The following is a 26641-nucleotide window of genomic DNA, read 5'->3' as shown; positions in this document are numbered from 1 at the left end:
TCCTAGGATAAGATTTTATGAAATAAATAAAGTTTTATTTATTTCAAGGGTTTGGGTTGAGGAGATATTTATTAAAATATTTTTAATAAACATGAGGATTAATATTTAATCTTGATTAAATATTTTGAGTTGGGATTAGGGGTAGGAAATGATGAGATTAGCCTTTAATCAAAATTAAAGAAGGATTAGAAGATTTTGGAAGAGGTTATTGGTCTTAAGGAAATTGGCCAACTTTTGAGAAAAAAATAAATTATTTATTTATTTTGGAATTTTTGGTCAATTTATTAATTAAATAATTAATAAATAAGAAAATAATGTTTAAATAAGATTTAAACATTTTTGGGAGGGATTTCTTAATTAAATATTTTTAATTAAGATAAAGGGATTTAATGGCATAAAAATAAATAAATTAATTAAATAATTAATTAATTAATGATGATGTCATCAGGAATTTTTTAGAAAATAAAAATACTTTATTTTCTAAAGGTTTTTTAGGTGTCTACATTTTGCCCCTCTTTGATGTGATGCCGCAAGTGGCATGACATCAAAGATAAGAAAATAAGATGCCCAAGGCTAGAGCAGAAGAGGAGAGAATGGACTGTGAGATGCCCCCTCAAGAAGGCAGTGGGGAGAGAAAGCAAGGCTCGACGACTTCTTGAAAAGTACAAGAATTCGAGATGAGCAAGAAGACTCAGATTTTCTTAAGAGAAGAGGTTTGGTTTGCTCAAACTCTCACTACGGGAGAACGATAAAGGGAGAATCAGAGGCACAAGAGGAAGCAAGCTTAAGATCTCAAGGATTGCAGAGGATGAAGGAGCGGAGCTCTATAAAAGGAATCCAGGATGGGGAGATGGATGAGGGGATTAAAAAAGCTGATGCAACAAGATTTCAAAGAGTCAGATTGGCGGAAGATGGGTTTCGGAGATCCCTAGGACTAGGATTGTGGATCTCGAAAGATGAGGCTTGGTGGATTGATTTGGATTGGTGGATCCCTAAGACTAGGATTGTGGATCCCTAAAGCTAAAGGTGGGGAGTGATTCAAAGAGATACTGATGCATAAGATGGGGTAGGAGAGACAGATGCTGGATATGGATGGGGGATAATGGAGATGAAGGAAAACCATTGAAGCTTTTTGAGCGAGGGGATACTTCAAAGACAAGTACCACCATGTAGTTGAGCACTAGATTTGCTACAGGACTATTGGTTAATTGCCAAGGTTACCAAGAACATCAAGGCCTTTTCACCAACTGTCCAGAGGACTGACGGACTAATTCAAAAAAAACACGCAAGGATTTCCCCAGCATCACACATGAGTCCAAGAGGAAGCAGTGTGGAACCGACACTGGGTAACCCACAAGCAAAAAACAAAAACAAACAAAAGACTTGATCAAGACCTTACGCTCAGATTGCCCCATTCGCAGCATACCAATAGTGCCAACAGGTGTGTGTAGTAGTGTAAAATTTTTTCAAAACTTGGATAAAGTAGTTGTAATGGTTGGGGAAAAAATTATCTGATGAGATAGTGGGAATTGGTAGTAGAATACACAAAGTGTGTGTTGGCAGAGTAGGTTGGCATAAATTTTTCAATGGTAGTTAGGGTGTGGGAATGGCAGAAGTGTACCCAATACAAGTATGGTGGGAAGCAAATGTGTAGTTAGGTCATTAAAGAGTGAGTCCAAGTGAGTGATGGCCATAAATAGGTGGATAGCATGGGAATGGAATGAACCAAGGTGAAGAGTAAAATGTGGTCATTGGATTAATTAAGAAGTCTGAGGCAATGGGTAAGTGCAAGCATGTCAGGCTCACCATATCAATCACAGCAGGAGGGTGATGCTAGCTAAGAAAGGTGGATTAGGCAAGGGAAAAGAGAGAATCACATTTGACAAACCTCTAAGGAGTTGGTGTATCAGCTTAAACTACAAGGTGAATCAAGTCAAGTGGGATGCAGGTTGGTACAACTTGAATACGTGAGGATTAGGATAGAAGAAACACCCTTGTCGGTAGTTAATGATATTGTTGGGGAGTGCATCACAATAGGTGTTATAGGTGGTACTGGATGATGATGAGCTGATGATGTAGGAAGAGAATAGTCCACCTGAGATGAAGAAGAATATGTCTAAAGTAGAGGAGGAGACAAGGGAGATAAATCTCCTAAAAAGTCTATGGGAAAAGATCTAAGGGATGTCGGAGATGTTAGTATGGGTGAGGGGATGAATGGAGAAGGTTGGTTAATTAGCCTTGGAATTCTAGGACAAGGATCAATGGTAGGGGAAGCAGGTAGTGTAAATGTAGTGGAATCATGGTTAGAGACAGGGGCTAGAGACCAATCATCAAGTAGCATGGAAGAATTATAGAGAATGTTGGTTATAGAGAGAGCTCGAGTAGAGAACACTGAACAACAAGTTGAGTTTCTATTGGGATTGACAGAGAAGGCATGGGAAGATGGAGCACAAATAAATGCAAGATGACTCCAAGTGATGATGAATATGAAGCGGGAGTAGGTGCAATCACTAGAATTGAAACAATGTGTAGAGAAATTGCATTTGGAAGGGAAGACATAGGGATGTGGATGGAGTGGTTACAAGCTCAAAGATTGTAGAAATCATTAAGGATGGCACAAATGGGGTTGGAAAGCATCCAAATTGAGCTGGTGTTGTTGTAGTCATAGTCTGAGTCATTCAAGGAGATGATTGCAAAATTGAACTCCCTGTCATTGAAATTGCAAGAGTGTTTAGCATTGAGTGAGTCAAAGGTGACATAGTTACAATTAGATTTAGAGATTCAAGTTTTCATAATATCCTGTAACCTCTTTATTCTTCAAGTTTTCTTGCTAATCTATTATTTTTTCCTTTTAGATTTCTTTTTATTTTTCTTTTAGATCTACTTTTTCTCTAGTTTTTGGTGTAGATCTGATCTTTTATAGGTTTTATAACATGTGAGAAGCTTCATAGTGAGCTTAAAAAAATTTCAAAGGAATTCCCAAGCTGGCAAAGATCATATATGCCACTCCCTTGATGCAACAGTACTTTTACACACCATTTTATTTCTTTTGCCCAATATTTTAATGAATTTGAACCATTTTGGTGTGCATTTGCTTTTTCTTATAGTGCATTTTCTAATTTTTAGAGTGCATTTTAAGATTCTTACAATGCATATATCACTTTTTATGATACATATGTTATTTTCTGTTATGTATTCTGATCTGATCGGTTAACATTCATATCTAATGTTTGAATCTAATTTTTTGATTATTTACATACCTCATCTAAGATGACAAGAACTCTTAGGCTACAAGAAGTGCATGACAAGAATGAAGACCCTCAAAAATGCACCTAGCCTTTGCTAGCTCTGAAACAAGTAGATCAGAACCCTTGTGAATTAGATTGTGACATTTTATTTTAAATCAATAACCTACTCTAAGTAGTACATTTGAACTCATTGATCTAATTAGAGGTAGGCCTATGCTCTCAACTCATGAGAGTTGATCAAAATTCCAAACCATCTATGAGGGTTAGTAACAATTAAATAGGGAAAGAAAAAACACATACTTTAACTATGAGCCCCTTTTTCTACTGTAATTAAGGGCTTGGAATTGAACAAAGCTTTTTTGTTGTGTTTGGGAGGTTAGAAAAAGAGGGATATCCTCTCACTCTCCTAGAGTGATCAAATTCTTAGACCTATTTGTGATTTATATTTTCCTACTTTCAGAATTCAAAACCGTCTATGAGGGTTAGTAACAATTAAATAGGGAAAGAACAAACACATACTTTAACTATGAGCCCCTTTTTCTACTGTAGTTAAGGGCTTGGAATTGAACAAAGCTTGTTTGTTGTGTTTGGGAGGTTAGAAAAATAGGGATATCCTCTCACTCTCCTAGAGTGATCAAATTCTTGAACATATTTGTGATTTCTGTTTTCCTACTTTCTACTAGGTAGGATTACTTAGCCATAAAAAGGCTACCTCCTGAGTTTCCTTAGCAAGGCTGATCAAAGGGAACACCTCACAATCTTGCATTCCCAATAAAATGCAAGCCACCTGTGTTTGGAACATAGCCTTCCTCTAGTAGTCTCATAAGGGATTGCACTAAACCTTCTTAGCATTGGTGGGAAGCTCTCTATTACAAGAGAGGTAAATCTAAGCATTGATGGTTTAAAACTAAAACCCACTAGTCACAAGCTCTAGATAACCTTGTTAGGAAGCCCTTTTTCTTCCATTTTCCTAGGTGGGTGTGGTTTTATATTTTATTGTGGCTTCTACTATTGTGATTGGATGTGTTTTAAAACTTTTAGTAACAAACTCTAGTTCGAATCATAGTCCTTCTGAAAGATGTCACTATAAACTAATAATGAGAAACCAAGTTCAAAACTAGAACATCAGTGAAAGACTCTAAAATAGTGCATCTACCACTTCAAAAAATGCATCTAGATAATCTTGTGACACTTTCAAACTTTTTTATAATGCATATAACTACAAAATAGTACATTTGAACCCTTAAATAGTGCATTTGCTCTGCAAAATAACACATCTGAACCCTTAAATAGCACATTTGAACATTCAAATAGTGTGTATGATCAGTGAAATAACACATATGATCAATAAAATAGTACATTTAATTAATCTTGTGACGCATCTGACAAAGAACCTAAGATATAGGATATCTGCATACTCAACATAATTTGCAAATGAACAATAGATTTGGATACCCTTTTCCCATTGATATTCTCTACACTAAGAGATCCTAAAATTGATCAAAACCATTTTTGAAACAAGAAAAGCTATGAATGATATTATTAATCCAATAGCCTTCATTGCTTCATTTCACATATCAAGTTAGAATGTCCAGAGAAACACATCTATTCCCTACCTGACTTTGTGAGAGTGAACTTATCCTATCAATATTTCCAAAACACCTTGTCTATCCTAACTTATTACTCTTAACAAATCATGGTGAATAAAAGTCCTCACATTTTTAAAATACATAAGATTTAGAGGAATCATATTCACTTATCATGCCACTATGCAAAACCAGTGTAACTATGAAGCCAAAATGATCACCTATATAGGTGAGTGCCAACATATCTAGTAGAATTATCACATGCACAAAACCTCTAGATCTCATTGAATTTATTACCCCAACAGATTATTCACCAAACATAGTTACTCATGAGTTACCCCTATTAAACCAAGGTTCAAAACCCTTTGCCAAAATGGGTTCATCTAACATATGGGATGAAAAGAGAATTGAAACTAAAATTGAAGACTTTTAGCAAAATCCCAAACTTGTCGATATCATGGACAAGATAATTGAAAAATACAAAGAATACTACATACTAGCATTAGCACAACAAGGTGCAAAATTTCATCCAACTTTGATGTGACCAATCTGAAATGAGACAAAGAAGAGTCACCCTTAGATATTGTTACACAAAAATTACAAGACATACAATTAGAAATGGAAAGAATGAACCAAGGGAAAATACAACCCATAGAGTTTAACCTTGAAAAGGTGTATCCTCTACCATTCAATAAAAGAATTACCTTCACACCTTTCCCTCAAAATGTATAGATACCAAAATATGATTAATATTATGGTACATCAGATCCACAAGAGCACCTTAGACAATTGTATGCACTAATTATGAAGTTTTTCCATGACACGACTTACCTAATGTGTCTATTTTCTAGGAGCCTAGGGGGGCAAGCCATGGAGTGGTTCCATTTTTATCACCCAATATTCCTATAACATTGAAAGGGAAGTTACAATGATCAATTTGCGTAACACAAAACAACTTCTTTGCGATTCATTCAAAGTCTTCCTACAACAATGGAGACACACATTTTTCAAGTATCATCAAGATATACTAGATAGAGAAGATTGACATCTTCATCAATAGTCTCTCAAAACAAATGAATTACTAGCTAAAACTCCAAGGGCCTAAATATTTTAAGACTACCTTAGAAAACATCAGTAAGGTAGAAGAAACTTTGATAAATAATGAGATTATTGAATTATCTATAGATAGTAAGGGTTTCTCCAACAATTCCACACAAAATCACAATTCCTCTTATCAGTCCACTAATAAAAAAAAAATTTGGTAGAGAGAGAATAACAAAAAAAATTGCTAATGACGGGGTGGTTGAAGCCAACCACGTCAAAACTTAAACCCAACCTCCTCTAAATCAACTAGGTTCCATTGTCAACAAAACCAATCTAAACACACCTTGACAAGATAACACTTGTATGTTTTATTGATGTAGCATGACAACTCCCTCTATGTTTAATAAAAAAGTTGCTTATAATCAAGCTCCTCCCCCATGAAGATATTAGTCTTCTGATATACCTAAGGAGTATACACCTATTGAGGTGTCTCATGAGAGTGCTTTAAAAACCATCTTGGTTGATGAACTCATTGTGTTACCCCAAACCAAACCTTATGAACCACAAGTCAAACTGAAGTAGTAGAATCACAAACATATTTTTTCCTATCATGGAAATAGGGGGCACTTAACAAAAAAAAATCACCCTTAAGGGAGCCATACAAAAATCAATCAATGATAGAACTATTGAAGTAAATAACCTTAGCAACAATGAAGACTAGACAACCTTCAAGAACCTTTTCATGAGCTATGAAAAGAGTGAATCCTCTAGAGCTAATCAGAAGGCACCTCCTCATGATAAGGTTAATTACGAACATCAATACAATAACACCATTGACATGATCTCCAGATTCGATGACACCATAAATGACATTGTAATTAAGGATAAAAACAAGAAACAATCATCAAATGTTGTTACTTGAGGTCAGGCATCTAAAGTCATTTTACCAAAACCTATGGAAAATTTTGATCATGCAACTACAAGTTCCTCCTTGCCTAAATACAACCTAGTCAACCAATTACTTAAGACTCCTGCTCATATCTCCATTTTTGAGTTGTTGCCAATCTCACTAGAGCATAAAGAAATTTTCAACAAAGCCTTAGTGCCAAATGACCTAGATGTGAGTAGGTTTCAAATCATGCTCAACAATCTTGTGGCTCCTCATTATGCCTCCTTTTCAACCCAAGATGACATGTCTTTCATCAAGCCACAAAATTCCCCTTTGTATATTAAATTTTTTATCTACAAAAATAGAGTTAAGAGAGCATTGGTTGATGGTGGGAAAGGTCTCAACATTTTCACACTAAATTTAGTGAAAGCCCTAGGATATATGGAAGATGTTGTTGATCCAAGGAAGAAAATCAGCATCAAATCTTATGATGATGAGGAGTGATCCTCCAAAGGCATGGTTATTCTACCAATTAGGGTTAGACTGATTTTGAAAGAAAATGTTTTTCAAGTCTTAGACTTGTAATTAACTTATAACATCATATTAGGAAGACCATAGATTTATGACATGCAAGTTGTTCCCTCCACTTACCATCAATATCTTAAATTTCCATACATGGGTCAAGAGGTGACCATACTGGGGGATCAAAATTTTGCACAATATTGTAATTCCCATGTTCCTCATAATAGAGAAGACACTAGCACCTGAGAGATTACCAGTCCACATCAACAAGTAGTTCATGTTCTACCCACCAAAACAATGACCACTCATCTATATCGACTAGGGGTAAAGAGAAAGTTGGTCGTTCAAGTTCTTCCCCTCCTTCACCATCATCATCAAAGGACCCTAAATAGACACATTATGAATAAATGGATAGGTTGATGAAGGATTTTGATAAGAAGTTTAAACTGCAATGCAAGGGGTAGGTGAGTATTCAGTCTCCTTATTTGATCCCCCACTTTCTCCAAGATCTCTTGTCAAATAATCATCCACCACTAGACCATATCACCCACATTTTGTTAAAGCAAGTGGAGTACCCCCAAGCACAATAGAAGAAATTAGTAAACAAAATAGTGACATCTCCCCCCATCTACACAAAAAGATCAAGGTCCCTTAGGGAAAGGGAAATGCATGGTTGAACCTCATGTAACATAGTTCTAGTCCAACAAATTCGAAATATGGGTAGGGTATAGTGAAAAATGCAAAGCACAAAGCAACCCTAAGTCTCTTTCCAAGTATAGTGATTCCACTTCTTCTACTCTAGCATGATTATGGAAAGAAAGAGGTCATAATAGCAAGAAGGCAACTAATATAATAAATGTAAATTTATCTCTCATTGGTTCACACCACACAAGAGAACTACTCATGGACACCTCCAATAATGAAGACAATGAAAACTCCACTAAGTGGGTTATCTAAAGAGTCCATCCATGACAAAGAATTTGATGTTGTTCACATTCCTATATACAATGATTTCGCTTTTACAAGGATCAACCTCTCATCTAGACCTTACTTCACCAAGATTCAGAGTGCAATAGAACAACTTAGGGGCTACTATAGAATAGACACATCACACTGCATCATACGAGGATGATGAACATATTGAAGGATTCCAATTTCAAACCATATTTCTTCACATCTTTCTAATAGAAGTTGAAGATTACTAGTATGAGCCACTCACAAGCTTTACTTTTCCTTTCACTTTAAAGGAAGCACATGTCATACACCTAATTGATATAGCATACGACCATCTAATGAGATCATGTATTTGAACCCCACAAAACCTTTTTCATATCATGAATCACTCTCCCTAGTCCATCCTAAACTAATTAGTTGGGATACAATTAAGCCTCACTATATCCCCCATTTTGACACTGACCATGATGTCTTCATCTACCTTAACATAGTTGAACCATCTCATCCATGAAGAACCAAAGAAATGCACATAGCCAATTATGATATCAATCATCTCAATCATACTAGTACAAGCCAAGTAGTTCATAACCTTGACAATCACTACAAAGTTGTAGCCAATCTTGAGAAAAAAATAGAAATAAATAGAAGTGATACATCCAATGGTGAAAACCCAACTGTGGAATTGATGAATGAGATAATTGATACCTTACTTGTGCACTTCGAGGAAAGATCATCCATTTTAATCAAATCAACTAAAAATGTCAACATTGGTGTAGAACAAGAACCAAAGATCATCTATTTGGCACAGTCTTTAAGCACAAAGGAAAGAATCAGATTCATTCACTTCTTTGTAGAGAGGCAAATAAAATTTGCATGGTCTTACATAGACATGCCAGGATTAGACCCAACTTTAATCTTCCATCACCTCAACATTTCTCTAGAGCTCAAGCTGGTCAAACAAAAACTCAAGAAGATGCATCTCCATGTAGCTCTACTAGTCAAAGCAAAATTAGAGAAATTGGTCAGTACCAACTTCATCCGACCCCTAGGATATGTTTCATGGATATCAAACATTGTGCCTATATCAAAGAAGGATGGTAGAATATGCATCTGCATTGATTTCAGGATGTAAACAAAGTATGTCCTAAAGATGATTAGCCCTTCCCAACATTGACACCATTGTAGATTTGACAACGAGAAATTCCATGTTTTCACTTATGGATGGATTTTTAGGGTATAATCAGATTAGTATAGCTCCAGAAGACCAAAAGAAAATATCATTTACTTGTGCATGGGGCATGTTTTGTTGAAATGTGATGCCCTTTGGGTTGAATAACATAGGGGCCACCTATCAATTGACCATGATCACTATCTTTCATGACATGATGTGCATCTTTATGGAAGACTATGTAGATGATATCCTTGTCAAATCCCACACTCAAGGAGAACATCTCCCTATCTTGGACAAGATATTTACCCACTTAGAAGCATCCAAAGTTAGTTTAAATCCAAACAAATGTGCTTTTGTCATCAAATATGGAATGCTTCTAGGATACATTATCTCTACCAAAGGGATAGAAGTTGATCCTAAAAAGGTACAGGTCATAGTTACCATGCAACCACGAAGAACCTGAGTCAACTATGTTCTCTCTAAGAAATGCTTCAATCAGTTTGTCATTTTATTTACCAATTAGCAGAGAAGTGTGTACCTTTCACCCACTTATTACACAAAGATATAATTTTCAAATGGGATGATCAATGTCAGAAAGCTTTTGATTTACTCAAAACCTACTTGATGAATCTACTAGTGTTGGTGCCTCTAGTGTCACGAAAACCATTATTGTTGTATATTTCCCTAAGTAAAAAATCAATTGGAGCCCTCTTAGCACAAGAAAATGAACAAGGAAAAGAAAGGGCCATTTATTACATCAGTCACACCCTAGTCAACTATGAGTTAAATTACTCCTTTATTGAAAAGGCATGTTTGGGCGTAGTTTTTCCTTCCCAAAAGCTAGGCCATTATCTTTTGACAGATAAGGTCAAGAGATTTCCAAGATTGATCCCCTCACATATCTTCTCAGCAAAACAACATTAAATGGTAGATTAGCCAAGTGGCTGATAATCCTAAGCGAATTTGATATTTAGTATGTTGATAGGAAAGTAATAAAAGGACATGTCATTGCTGACCAATTGGTAGATGCACCTATAGAGAGCTTAAATCCTATCTTAGCTGATTTTCTAGATATGCACATTCTTAAAATAGAGCTAGTAACTTGGAAGTTCTATTTTGATGGTTCTTACACACACCATGGTTTAGGTGTCAGTATTTTGTTCATCACGCCACTAGGTGTGACCATCCCCAAATCCTACAAACTTCTTTTCCCCTGCACCAACAACATGGCAAAATATGACGTCTTTTTATTAGTCCTCAAGCTAGCTTTGGAATGGAAACTAATAGCACAAGAGGTTTATGGAGATTCCTAGCTGATCATCAATCAAGTCACTAACACATATTAGACCAAGGATGAAAAGTTATTGCCTTTAAAAAATATCGCTAACACACTTAAGGCATGTTTCATTCATATTAGTTTTGCACAAATTCCTAGAGATAAGGAGAGAGTAGTAGAGGCCATGGCCACCTTGGCCTCCTTGCTTTAGTTACTAGAGTAGCATGAGCACTATGAGTGTTGATCTTAGATTGATTTTGACAATTGAGTGTTGTCATACTTAAGACATTTACTTAGTTTATGCCAAACTAGTAATGCATGCCAAGTATAATATGTAAATAAGAGACTATCCTGAGTCACTCAAGTGATGAGCAGATAGACCATATTGACTGATTCAAGTGTTGAGTGAATAGTAGATGCTGAGTAGTCTAGGTGTTGAGTCAGAAATAAAATTATAATATGTGACAGGCATCAGTAACTTTAAGTTCCAAGTAACATAGATTTGACATATTTGTTTGTGATTGCACAAACAACTATGTAAACCATTTTCAAGCCGACTTAAGGTTAGATTTTGATTCTTTGGAGACAAGGATGAATCTATTTGTAGAATCCCTATGTATATGCATGCATCCAATTAGAAAACAGGAAGGATTAAGTGGCAAAATGAATGAATCTCAGTTGTAGATTCATACCTAACCCTGAGCCACCAAAAAATTTATAACAAAGACAAAGCCCCAAAGGTTTTAGAGAGTGAGAGATCAAGTTATGGGAATGTAACAAGGGGTGAATAATCAAAGGTGTGAACAAGTCAATTTGTAGAACATTCAAGGTGACTTAGCAGTGAGAATGAATTGTAGAAATGAGACATTTTGACAAGTGATTTTAGTTAAATCTCCTAAGTGGAGTGATCCTAACAAGCCTTATCAAATCCTTTAATAGGGTGACATTCCAAGTGAGTGATTAGAAGTCCTTTAACTAGGCACAATTCTAATAGGGTGTTGAAATCCTCTAACAAGGTGGGACTTAACAAGCTTTGTAAGCCTTTAACAAGGTAGGCCTTTCACAAGGCTAACCAAGTTTCATGGTCAAACCATTGTAACCTTAATTGGCATCACTTTATTGTTGTAGTAATGAAGATTTGTGGGTGTCATCCCCATCTCAGTTTTACCTTCTCATTTGGAGGGTTTTTAGGTAATCATAATTGGTCTCAAAGTGTGTGTGTTCAATTTCTTACATGTTTTAGATGCATTTAATTTTCATGTTATTTTAGTGAATTTATTGAATTCATATGGTGAATGTAAGGTGAAAAGTTTTATGTGTTCATGTTTTAACTTCTAATTTAAGTGTAATTTCAACAATTGGTATCAGAGCTAAGTTCTCAAAAGAAAAAGCTTTGCAACTTAGAGCAAAGATCTTGAAATGGAAGTCTACAAATTGGGAAATACCATGGAGAACCAGGAGATTGAGATACATCTTAAACTACATCAACTAAATGAAGCCAGAGATGCTTTGAAGAGTTTCCTAAAAAGAAGGGAAGAGATTACTATATTAGAAAATGACACACAATACAAAGAGATTGACACCACAAAGCTATTTATAGATGCTAACTCTAGTGAATTTGATCTAGTAGTTGCAAATCTAACAGACAAGAATACAACACAAGCTAAAGAAATCAAAAATCTCAAGTTGGAGCAAGAATCACAAGCTATGATGCTATGTGAGGTGACTAAAAAGAAGAAGAAAGCTATAGAAGAAAAGGCCATGATTGAAGAAGACAAAAGAATTTTAGCAAATAGATTGGAAGAAAAGTCAACAGAGCTAAACAAGATCTCAAACATGCAATTGGATAACTTGAGCCAAATGATGAATGCTCATGATGAGTTGAATGTCAATGACATTGAGAGAACTGCATTTAAGTTGTAAAATGAACAACTACATAATGACCTAAAAAGAAAAAAGGAATTTTTTGAAAGTTTCAACAAGCCAAATGAAGCCATCAAGTACTTTGAGCAATTAATAAAATCCCCTAGATCTAATAGAGATGCATCAATATTTGGCTATACAAGAACTAAAGAAGGAAAATCATCCAAAGTTGTTAAGGAAAGGAATAACAATGGTAATAATTCCAAACCTACTTGTCATAATTGTGGAAAGAAAGGGCATACCACTAATGTGTGTAGGAGCAAGAATACTAATCAGAATGCTAAGCCTAAGAACATGGTCCACTATCATAAGTGCAATAAACAAGGTCATCGGGAATATTTTAGAACTAGAACCATGTATGCACCAAAATTTGAAGGATATTGCTACAACTATCAGAAGTATGGACATAGAGCCTTTGAATGCAGATCCAAGTCCACATGGTCATCAAGCAAGCCAACAAAGGTAAGAAGTAATGGAAATTCTTATAACTGGGATTACAATACAAGATATAGCTATTACTATTGTCAGGAATATGGAAATGTACCTAAAAATTGTGTTAAGACTCATTTTAGTGGTAATTACAAGAGGTGGTTAAGTCAAACTACATGTTTTAGTTGTTTGAAGACTGGTCACATTAGGAAACATTGTCCAACTAGGTCCAAGGCACCAAGTTGTGGATTTGATAAAGGCAAAGGCAAGGAAAATGTTGAACACGCCAAGAATGAGATGAATAAGACATGGAAAAATAAAGATGGTTACATTACATCAAATGAAGAAGGGATCACTTCACCCAATGGGTCAAGTGGTCACACCTCATCAAACTAAGCAAACAAGAGGTATATGGGACTGATACCTAAAATATTATATCATACATCAGTTCCAAAAGAAAATAGCATTGAAAAGTATGGATTAGTATAAATAAAGATGCAAGGAGTTCAAACCTTTCATGTTCTTTCCGAGCATGAAAAGTTTTCAATGGATGTCGAGTGAAACAAAAGTCAATACCAAGCTACAAAACTAAGTTAGCTGACACCAAGCATATAGTAGTTGCCAAGTGACGGTCATGTCATTAGATGTTGAGTGAATCTAAAATTGTTTTAATGTCAAGTTTATAGTTGTACAAACATTAAGCACTAAATGCAAAATTTTGAAGGGTATAAGGTCAATTTTCAGTCATTTTTTGTCATTTTAAATTCAACCAAATACAAGGAGAGGAAAAGGTGACTCAAAAACTAGTTCAAATTATTTGCATAGATTCTAGCAATGATCCAACACTAGTTCATCAAATTTCCAACGTATTCTTCATAAGCCAAGTCACGTAGTTTGAAATTTGTATAAGCCCTAGTTTGTCAAATGACGTCTAGCTCAAGGAACATAGAAGGACAAGAATTTTTAAATATTCAATTAGTTAGCAAGAAATTGAACCAAGTAGATTTTAGAGCAATTCTAGATATTGCATATAAATAAGACCCATCAAGCATGCTATCCACAATCCTCCCAAAGGTTATTATGGTTCAAGATGTTAAAAAATGTTATAACTGCAAGATAGGTGGAATCAGTGATATGGAGATAAGGCAAGAATATGATAGATTGTATGCAAATGGGATCTTAAAAGAAGAGTTCAAAATTGTAGAAAGGAAGGGTTTGACTTGTGCCCTAGATTTCTCCATGATGTTCAAAATAGAATGGATAAAGATCATATTAAGTAGAATACACGATGGATCCCTATGGTTAGAAGATGGACCAATTAAAACTTCAAAGGGAATAATTCAGAGGGTGACTTGTTTTCCAGCCCTAGATCAACCAAAGACTCTGTGAAGTGACTCAAAAGAGGTCATAGAGAAAAACATAGGAGCCAAATGGAGCAAACATGGAATGACAATTGATACCATCACAGATCCTCTATTGGACTTTGCCATAAGGGTAATTTCTCATAACTTTTATCAATCAAGTAGATTGAACAATGTACCCTATATTGTAGTAGATATGGGCTAAAAAATTGTGAAGAGGGATCATACCTATGATCTAGTTGAACTTCAATTACAACAAATAAAGGAGAACCTAGGTGCCATTAGAAAAACGAAGAGTGCATAGTGCAAATTTTGATCAATACTAATTTGCATATTTTTTCATGTATAGAATACATTTCCATCTTTTGGCAAGGTGAGTTGGAAGAAAAATAGGTCAGTACTTGTGCAAATCAATGAATACATTGAGCAAACAAGTGAAAACTTTGAAACTATCATGACAAGTTATTTTGAAGACTTCAAGAAGTCTATGGAAAAAAGGATGAGAATACCTATTTCATTGGTTGAATATTATTACAATGAAATATGCTTTCCTTTTTATATTGATTATACATATGTAGAAGATACCATACCTTGGGTAAGATGGCTAAGGCCCTTAGGCTATGAGATTAATGTTGATGAAGCCTCAACTGCCATCATTACACTTCTTGTTGAAGAAGTTGATAAAATAGCCAAAATATTTGGAAACTATGATGTGATGAAGTCCAAAGTAGTAATGGAGTTGAAGAAATCCTACACACTAAAGAAGAAAGACAAATTGGTGAAGAAATTAAAGGCTAAATTTGGTGAAGATGCTAAAGAAGAAGAAGAAGATGAAAAAGATGAAGAGGATGAAGAGGAAGAATAAGATAGAACTAAACAACCTCTTGCTTTAACCCAAGACATGGGTGAGAATAAAGAAGAAGAGGGTGCCAAGGAAGAGGAAGTAGAGGAAACACTTGTACATGTTGAGCCTAAGAAGAAAAAGGCTAAGGAATAGCCTATGGCAAAGACAAAGGAAAACAAAATTGCTAAGCCAAGCTCAAAAAAGCCAAGAAAACTAACAACTAGAGAAAGCACACATGCCACCACACAAAAGGCCAAGCAGAAAGCCAAAGAAAAGGCCAAGGCTATAGAATAAGGAGGTCAAGAGAAGAAGAAAAAAATAAGGAAATACATTGCACAACCAAATACTGATGATGAGACAACAAAATTTAAGGATACAAGCCAATTTAAAGTGGTAAGTCATACACCTCAATCTAATCTTGAAAATATCTGTGAGAATGTCAAAAATAATGTAGATTTATCTAGTTTGAAAAATATTGATTTTGAAAAACATGAAAAAGAAGAAAAGACTTTAGTTGAAGAATCAACATATCCAATGATGTTTAAATTCAAGAATACTCCACTTGAGTATGACAATAATCTACCAAAAGGTCTATATAACATTGTTGAACAAAAGTTGCATTATTGTTTAAACTTAGAGAAACAAATCAAAGAATCTATATTAGCACAAGTTATGCTAGAATTGACAAAAGTTTAGATTACTAAGGTAAACAAGAAATATGGTGGAAGATTTACACCTAAATATAGAGCCTTCAGTATTCTTCAAAAAAACATTGATGATGTTGTGAAGAAATCCACCCAAATGTGGAAATTGATTTATAGGTTAATAATTGTCAAATAAGGAGAAGAATATCCCTTTGAGGGAAGAAATAAAGGTGATGATAATGATGATAAGGAGGATCACAAGGAAAAAGAAAATGTTTTTGAAAAGGAAACTCAAAAGAAAGATGAAGACATGGCAACAACTAAAGAGCAGCAAGAAGAACAAAGTGTGCAAGACACACAAATGCCAACTATCAGCCCTCCACATGACACCAAATTAACTACAAAAATAATAATTTTCAAGGATGTTCCTAAAATTTCAACTCAGAACATCAATCCTTTAATTGAAAAAGATCTAAAAAAGATACTAGACCAATCTACACTTCAGGCAAGATTATGTGAAAACCCAATATTGGTTAGTGTGGATGAACTTCAAAAGGCAGTAGCTAACATCACAAGGGATAAGGTGAATACACAAGAATCACCTTCTGCCATCCCTTCAGCTACTAGTACTCAACCTTTAATTCAAACATCAGTAGACACATCTACTAATGTTGACACATATGTTACAGTTGATTTAATTAAACAAAGACAAGCAGAAGAAAAGTAGACAATAGAAGAGCAAATAGAACAAATAGATGTATATGTACCTAAAGAAAAAACACAAGAACAAGGTGCAACTCAAATAATTATGATTGATGAGAGTATATCTTAAGAGAGAAAGGATACACCAAAGGAAAAGGAGCAAGAAGCTATTCAAACATTGGTAACATTACCAACATCAAGAAGTTCTACAAAAACCCTTTAGAAGACAAGCATAGAAGTTGTACCCCTACAGATTTCAGCACCAAGCTCAAGCTCCTCTAAGATTAAAAAGGTAATTCACTATGGAGATGTAACTTTAGATGAAGATGTTGGAAATGATTGAAAAGATCATGAGGAAAGTTGTTGGAATGATATATGGAAATGGTAAAGAATGTTCTCAATCATTGTTTTGTCACTGATGTCAAACTTGCTATTTGCAGGAATGACAATTTCTTTAGTGATTCAAATACTATCAATTAGTTGATTGATAAGGAGGAGGCAATCAATAAGATGTAACTAGTACACCAAGAGAAAGGTTGAAGTTATGATGTTGTAATGAAGTACAAGGATCAGCTAAGCCATTGATGAAAAAGTGTGTTGATGACATATTGTAAGACACATTGATGAAAAAGTGTGTTGATGACATACTATAAGACACAGAGAATGGGCACATTGAAATATATCAAAAGATGTAAGGCTTTTAGCTAAGACATATGTAAAGCCTAAATAAAAGTTCATTAAAGCTAGTAGGAGCTGAGCAAGCTAGTAGGAGCCGAGCAGATTCCTAGTTGAAGCCGAGTAAACTTTAAGTGTCGAGTAACATAGAGATGCCGAGCACCAGTAAAACCAATAGTGCCAAGTAACATAGAGATGCCGAGCACTAGTAAAACCAATAGTGCTGAGTAACATAGAGATGTCAAGCACCAGTAAAAACAATAATGTCGAGTTGCTGCATTATTTTGAAAATTGAAGATTCGCCAAATCTAAGCCGACAAGGTTGTTATCTTGAAGTTTGTAAATTAAATGGAAGATAAGAATGATGAGCTAGTGGCACAGAACACCATGTAAAACATTTTAAGGATACAACTGACGAAGCTTCTAGATGAGAACAACATATGAGGTAGATACATTGTATCCTACCTAACACCTTTTAAAAACCTAAAATTGGAGAAGGAGAATTGAGCGGCAAAGGCAAAAATCAGATTTCTATTTAAGGAGACATAAGTTCATGAAAAAAAAAAAAAGAGAATGAGGCGGGCAAGCATGAAAGCATAAAATGCTAAAGGAGGTGCTAAGGAGGAGAGAGAGCATAGTTACTCTATTTCAATAAGAAGACCCTAGATATGGATGCATTGGCATGATGAGTAAGAAGACTCAAGGAGATGAAGCTTGATAAGAAGACAAGCAATCAGAGCTGAAGTGATTGATGCCAAGCATAAAAATTGAACTGAAAGTGTGATATGAAATCTTCAAAGTATGTTGTAAGTTATATTAGATCAAAAGGCCATTATTGTTACTTTCTAGCAATTGTAACAATTAGTTTAAATCCTATGGACTTAGGTTGGTTTGATAGCCATGAGATAAATCCTTAAACAGGGTGACATTCCAAGTGAATGTTCTAAAGTCCTTTAACCAAGCCCATTCCTAACAGTTTGGTGAAATCCTCTAACAAGGTCACATTTAACAGTGTGTTGTAAGCCTTTAACAGGGCAAGCTTTTAATAGGGCATCACTTTAGAAGAGTGAGAATCAAGTAGCATGTTATTGGTGGTTTTTTCCAAATTGGGTTTCCACGTAAATCATTGTGTCATGTGTTGATCCTAAATGCTTTATTTCTGCATATTGATTTACTGTAATTTATTAATATGGTTGATTTGAGTTTGTATGCATGAAAAGTGTATGGATTTATTAAAAGTGCTAAAAAAGTATTATTAGGGCATTTGGACCTTGAATAACTTATTCACCCCCCCTCTTAGTTATTCTAAAGAATTCTAATAGAAGAAATAGTGATACCTCTGTTTGATTAGGCAACAATGACACTAGAACAAATAAGTATTTTGCAACAAGCATTAGAGAAGAAGAAACACCAATAAATTCTTAGAAAGGAGTACAGACAAAAGAAAGCATTACAAGAAATTAAAGACATCTTTTTAGATGCATTCAACTTGCCTACTTTGGAAGAAACCAAGCCACTAATAGAGTAATTGTTAGATATTGTGGAAAAGGTTAATAATGAAGTTCTAGATACAAATGCCAAACTTTTGGAATGGTCTAAAAGAAAGTCTCAAGGAAAAGTGAATGAAAAGATATTTGGTGATATAGCACTACCACAAGTTGCTTTGGCAAATAAGGTTGAGGATGTGAAGAAGGTACTTGAGAATATTTTCTTATTGTACACTAAACTCTATGATACCACACTCTTCACCCAAGACACCAAACATAGAATTTTGAGCCTAAAGAGGAATCTAAACATCTCAAGTATGCAACTACCTCAGAGCATAGCTTATAGTGAGAAGCATTTCCACACATTGCTTCAGTCATAGAGTTAACTAGTTGTGTTAATAGTATAAGAGGCTAATATAAGAACCAAATTGACACATATTTAGGCCTCTCTTACCCCACATATGGAGATAATTAATAAAGAATTAGGCTATGCAGAAACCTTTTTGAAGAAAGATCCCAGTCTTTCTACATCAGATGGCCTAGTACACCTTGTAGAAAAGCTAGCCATCCAAATAAAGTCATTAGATGTTGCATGTGGCAATTGGGATGCTGCCCTGGAAATCATCATGGACATCCATAAATCATTTTTGGAAAAATACACCCTAAACATATAAACCCTTTGACATAAGTGTCAAAAAGGGGGAGATAACTAAGCAAGGGGGAGATAAAGAAGCAAGGAAAATAAATTATAGGAATAAATATGCAAGGAGAAAGGGTGAAATATACAATCAAATCAAATGGAGAGATGAATAGAGAGAAAAAAGAAAAAAGGAAGCATGAACAAAGGAGAAGCTAATCAGATTTTAACCCCAATGATATACACTTTGAGGAATATAATGCAGAAGTAGACACAAAGTAGAGCAGATATCATCTAAAGGCAGAGCATAAAGAGTATAAGTGCATTGAAGACAAAGAGAATAAGTCAACAGAAACAAATCTACTCAGAATGGAGAACAAATTTTGGATATAGAAAAAACACATTAACTCAGAGGGAGTTACACATTTTTGAGCTACATAAGTTATTGCAAAATTTTGAAGTTGTGTATATAAGCCAAGTCATGGTTATGTTATACTCAAGAAGAATAGATTGTTTGTATATATTCAAGTGTTTTTGGCACTCATGTCAGAGGAGATTGTTGATCTCAAAATGGTTTTGACAATTGAATGTCACCACACTTAAGATATTTACTTAGTTTATGCAGAACTACTAATGCATGACAAGTATAATATGTAAATATAAGACTATGCCAAGTCACTCAAGTGCCAAGCAGATAGACCATGCCAAGTGATTCAAGTGTTGAGTGAATAGTAGATGTCATGTAGTTCAAGTACCAAGTCAAAAACAAAATTATAGTATGTGTTGAGCATCAATAACTTTAAGTGTTGAGTAACATAGATTGGACATATTGATTTGTGATTGCACAAACAACTATGTAAACCATTTTCAAGCTGACCTAATGTTAGAATTCGATTCTTTAGAGATAAAGACAAGTCTATTTACAAAATCCCTATGTATTTGCATGCAACCAATCAAAAAATAGCAAGAATTAAGTGACAAAAAGAATGAATCTCAGTTGTAGATTCATACCTAACCCTAAGCCACCAAAGACTTTATAAGAAAGAAAAAGCCCAAAGGTTTTGGAGAGTGAGAGATCAAGTTACAGGAAGGTAACAAGGAGTGAATGATTGAAGGTGTGAACAAGTCAATTTTTAGAAGATTCAAGCTGACTTAGCAGTGAGAATGGCTTGCAGAATCAATTAGAAGAGAACAAAGGACAGATAAAGATACAACATTGATATATCTAGTCATAAGGGATCAAGAAGGATATTGTGTGGATTTGGTCTTTAATCAGTCAATTCAAAGCCAATCACAAGATCTGTGCTGAGACATTTTGACAAGTGATTTTAGTTAAATCTCCTAGAAAAAGTAGTCCTAACAGGCCTTATTAAATCCTTTAATAGGGTGACATTCAAAGTGAGTGATCAGAAGTCCTTTAACTAGGCACACTTCTAATAGGGTGTTGAAATCTTCTAAAAAGGTGGGACTTAATAGTCTTTGTAAGCCTTTAACAATGCAGTCCTTTCATAGGGTAGACCATGTTTCATGGTCAGACCATTGTAACCTTAATTGGCTACACTTTATTGCTACAATATTGAAGATTTGTAGGTGTCATCCCCAACCTAGTTTTACCTTCTCATTTGGAGGGTTTCTAGGTAATCATATCTGGTCTCAAAGTGTGTGTTTTTAATTGCTTACATGTTTTAGATTCATTTACATTTCATGTTATTTTAGTTTTTCTATTGAATGCATAAGGTGGATGTAAGGTGAAAAGTTTTATGGGTTCATGTTTTAACTTCTGATTCACTCCCCCTTAGAAGCTTACATTTCCCAATTGTAATTCCAACAATGAGTTCTAGTACAAGAGGTGGTTCAATTTGTGTTTACTCAACTTGATTCCCTTATCATTTTTCATTTAGATGCTCCCAATTCCCTTTGGTATAACCCCATAATCACTTACCTCCATCACAACACCATCTCCTTTGACCTTTCACATAACCTAAAATGTAATTTCATTTAATAGACCTTGCACTATGCTTTAGTGGTTGATATGTTGTATAGGAAGGGTCTTGATGGTACTTTTTTTAGATGTCTTGAGAAGGATGAGTCAAGAGTTGCTCTACAAGAAGTCTATATAGGGATTTGTGGGTCACACTCTAGTGGTTTTACATTAGCAAAGAAGATTCTCAGGGTGGGTTATTTTTTTCCATAGAAAAGGATTCTATCGACTATGTTAAGACTTGCAAAAAATTTCAAATCCATGGTAACCTTCATGAGCTAGCCCAAGAACTCAACCCTTTGGCCACACCCTGGCATTTTAACCAGTGGCTTTTTTATTTAATTGGAGCCATCCACCCACCTTACTCAACTGGACATAAATGGAATATTACTACTATTGAATACTTCACCAAATGGGTTGAAGTGGCATCAGTTGTTGACTCTATGGATAAACAAATCTCTTCCTTCATCCTAAACCATATCATCTATCAGTTTGGAGTACCTCATGCCATTCTAACTAACAATGCCTTGTAGTTTAAGAACAAAATAATTGATGAATTATGTGAGAAATTTCACATTATACACCACTACTCATCAATTTATTACCCCCAAGGAAATGGCCAAGAAGAGGCCACCAATAAGACCTTTATCAACATTCTCAAGAGATCTGTCAATAATATTGGTAGCAATTGGCATTTACAGCTAAAATTACCCTCTAGACCTACATAATGAGTGTTAGGACACCTATAGGTGCAACACCCTTCTCTTTGGTTTATGGTTATGAAGCCATTCTTCCCTTATAGGTTGAGATTCCATCCTTGAGAGTTACTCTTTGAGACATCCTATCAGATGAAGACCATAGAGTGGCATGTCTAGAGTAGCTGGAGTTATTAGAAGAACATTAGCATATAGTACATAAACACCTCAAAGTGTATTAGAATAGATTATCAAGACATTACAACAAAAAGGTCAAACCCTATGTCTTTCAAGTTGGTTACATAGTGCTTTGAGAAAACCCTAAAAACCAAGATGTTAGGGAAAAGAGAGGCAAAAGGGAGGCCAATTGTATTGGTCCTTACATTATCATAGAGTCTTTTGGGATTGATACTTATAGACTTGTGGATTAGGATGGTATAGATCTAACAGAACCCATCAACAACATCCATCTTAAAAGATTCTACGTTTAAGACTTTGAGGAGACATATCAGCACCAAAAATACCAAAAAAATTAGAAAACACCAAAAAAAAAAAATGGTTAGTACAAAAGAAGTGAGAAATGCCACCTTTGGTTTGAAAAGAAGTGAGAGATAGCACCTTTGGACTTCCCTACACAACACAAGTCCTTCAATGCTGAAAAACAATCAAGACAGTACCCGAGTGACTCTCTCTATGAATTTTTTTGCTTGTTTAAGCCTTATCTAGCATATTTGAGTTAATTTCACACATACCCAATTGAGAAACACTTATGGGTTATAGTTTAGTGGTCCCTTAGCATCCAACATAGCTCATAGTATTAGAGATAGTTAGTATAATAGCACCAAAGAGAAGCACAAAAAATTAGGAGAAACATGGAGTCAAATTATGTATTGAGATACTAAAGACATGAATTGCAAGATAATCAGTGCACCTCTCAGCTATCTGCCATGACCACTAATTCCCAATATCTATTTTACCTTTTCATTTGATTCTTTTGTTGTTCTAAAGATTCTGTTTGCCTTCATCATCTCCAATATAGCTACTTGAGCTCACTCTTAGCTCTTTTAGCCCACTTTGGTCTCATTGACTCTTTAGGTGTCTCCACACGGTCCTGGCTATATCCCTAGTCCAACAAATTTCACTCACATCCTTGCTTCAGCCCCACCAACTGAAAAATTGTTTAAAATTTCAAAAATTGTCAAACATTATAAAAAATTGTCAAAAATAATGAAAAAAATTCAAAAATTATCAAAAAAATTCAAAAATTGTCAAATAATTATCAAAAAAATTAAAAAATTGTCAAAAATTACAAAAAAATTAAAAAATTGTCAAAAATTATCAAACAAATTCAAGAATTGTCAAAAAATATCAAAAAAAAATTTTAATTGTCAAAAATTATCAAAAAATTTAAAAATTATTAAAAAAAAATTCAAATATTGTCAAAGATTAGGAAAAAAATTGAAAATTTGTCAAAATTATAAAAATAAATTGAAAATTGTTAAAAAATATCAAAAAAATTCAAAACTTGTCAAAACTTTACCAAAAACATTCAAATTTGTGAAAATTTGCCAAAAACATTCCAAAGGAGGTAATAATTGCCGAAAATAGCAAAAAAATCCAAAAATATTAACAACACCCAAAAATTCTAGTCAGACATGGCTCATTTCAACTCAAATAAGCTATTCAACTATACATAAATTATTGATGTATTTTTCAAGACAATGATCCATTGATTTCATGTCGAATTGGTGTCTATCTATAATTGTTGCTCCTTTAGGATAGGTATGTGTACCTCAACCAGTTTTATATGGAATCAATGGTGAGGCCCACTATATTGAAAAATATTTAAATATTTTATGGCATATTTCATGGCTCCATTACCTGAAGAAAAACCAAAAACAACAACAGAGTGCCTCAATGACATTAAGAAGCAACGTAGTTATGTCCTGAAACATTTTGCTAGGCTTTGGAAAATTTGACACATATGTGACTAGCAAAAGAGGATCCAATAGAACCCAGTATCATTCCTCTAGCCAAGAACAACAATTCTCGATGAATTATTATGTTGCAGTGGCCATGGTTGATCTAGACCCCTCCAAAAAATATATCAATGCTATCCTGAAAAGCCTAGATATCCATCGAATTCTTTCTTCATCCCCTAGCACAGGGTACAGAATAAGTAAGCATAGGTTTGAGATATTGTAGGGGTCTCCTTGCCCTTTTAGGTCCCAAAAGCCTTCTTTAGGCTCCTAAAGTGCCTTTTTAGGCCCAAACGCCATTTTCAAGGCCCTGTTTTGGTCATTTTTAGGCCCCCGAGAAGCCTTTTTAGGCCTAAACGCCTTTTTCAAGCCCCTCAAGTGTCTTTTTAGGCCTAAACACTTTTTTTAGGCTCCTCAAAGCACCTTTTGAGGCCTAGACATCTTTTTTAGGCTCCCCAAGCACCTTTTTAGGCCCTAACACCTTTTTTAGGCCCCTCAAGTGTCTATTTCGGCCCAAATGCCTTTTTCAAGACCCTATTTCACCTTTTCTCATGGCCCAGGTGTCCTTTTTGGGCCCCCAAAACACCTTTTTGGGTCAAAGCACTTTTTTGAATGCCCTATTTCATCTTTCTTGAGGCCCAAGTGTCCTTTTGGACCCCCAAATACCTTTTCATAGGCCTTAACAATGTCTATCTCAACACACACCTAGAGAAACATCCCAACATTGGCCTTGCAATCATCTATGAAGGCTATTAATATACACAGAATTATGCTTTACACATCACAGTTCTCCAAATGTTATGCAAATTTGTACTTATCTATCATTACGAACCCACATGGACATTCAGTTCCCTACATACAAGTAAAGGTTTTCCTTACTTTATGGATCATATTGTTCTCACTTTTATGGAGATTAAAACCTTTTTAACATTTTTCCAAAAATCCCAAAAACATTTGAATATTCCCAAAATTTCCAAAAACATTTGAACATTCCTAAAACTTCCAAAAACATCCACAAATTCCTAAAAATGCTAAAAACATCCAAATACATTGCAAAAATATCAAAAATGAACACAAACAATGTACATTCAATGCATTAACATTACCACCAGTTGTCCTTGTTGCCAAAAAATATATACAAAATTTATTCTATTACGACAACAATAACAACATTACATTCACATATCCTCTGGTGGATCATTTATTCTAGCCTCCTTAGGGGACATGGCAAGACAGGGTGTCTAATCAATGACATTTCTTCATAGCCAACTCCTGATGAAGAAGCCCCTAGTGTCAATCCTCTATGTATCCACATTGCATCCATGGGAATTATAAATCTACGACCACACAACTGTGCATTTAACAACTATACAAATTCCCTATCCACAAACTATGTCTCTCGTCAATTCTCATTCAAGAATGCTTGATGATAAAGTCCCATATAATAGGTAGCTTCCTAATGTACCTTTATCGTTTATTGCTCACATAGTGCAAGGTAGGAGAATCCCCAAAGGAGATGTCCTAGCCCCCAAATATATAACCACATAGCAGAAACACAACAACAAAAAGCAACAATGCAAGATCTGATACCAATTTACAATAATTTGTTCATAAAACATAACTGATTACATGCAATATGCCCCACTATAAGGCCTTCTAGGTTAGCGTCAAATACAAAAAAAAAATTACAATATTAGTTTTCCAAGATCCAACTTACAAAACCAATCTTAGCTAGTCTAGATACACAACTAGATAAGAACACCAAGAAGAATCCACACTTGTACCCTCAGGTCCACCAAGAGATCCTCTCATTCCTAAGCCGTAGATCTAGCTCTTCAAATTTGCATCTATCCTTCATTTCATCCCAAATCAATGACTAAAAGACTCCATAGAACCCCTACTTATATCAATCTAATCCACAAGTCAGCCTAGAAATTACAAATTAAATAAAACTTAACATTAAATACTTGAAGAGCCACAAGTAAACCTACAACAGTAATTAAATGTCCAGAAATTGATATCCAAGAAAAATTAAGATATCTCCTAGATCTGATTGAATTAGAACTTGTGCTTCAAACCAAAGGTAGAACTTCAGGTCCTCCCCTTAAATGCACAAAGGCTGATTCCTTAAGGATAACTGTGTATCCATCCTAAAAGTCAAGCACAAAATTTGTTGCACAAAACTACCAAAAATTGATACTCTACAAGAATTGCCATATCTCCCAACATATGAGGAATTATAACTTTTTCCTTTGATACTAGGAATTAATCTAGGCCCTTTTCGATCCTTGAACAGTGTAGCCTCTCATTCATTATATAAAATTAGTTATATAGCTTGCAATAGGCACCTAGAAACCAGAAAAAATATAGTTTCAAAAACAAGGTTCAAATAGCTCAAACTTCAACTCAATCCATCCAATCTCTATGAAATCATGAGGAAAGGTTCCCCAATATGTATCCAACACATTCCTAACCATGAAAATCATAACTCCACCAAATCCTAGCTCGATGCTCCTCAAAACTTAACCAAAATCCCTCCAAACATGCAAGATTGTAAGAAAGCCTAGGACGCTCTTGCATCAGACACCCCAGGT

Source organism: Cupressus sempervirens, chromosome 6 (assembly GCF_028749045.1).
Source record: "Cupressus sempervirens isolate cs-2001-9-10 chromosome 6, ASM2874904v1, whole genome shotgun sequence".
In the NCBI taxonomy this organism is placed as follows: Eukaryota; Viridiplantae; Streptophyta; class Pinopsida; order Cupressales; family Cupressaceae; genus Cupressus; species Cupressus sempervirens.
The sequence above is the reverse complement of the archived record's forward strand: the minus strand, read 5'-3'. Positions refer to the sequence as shown.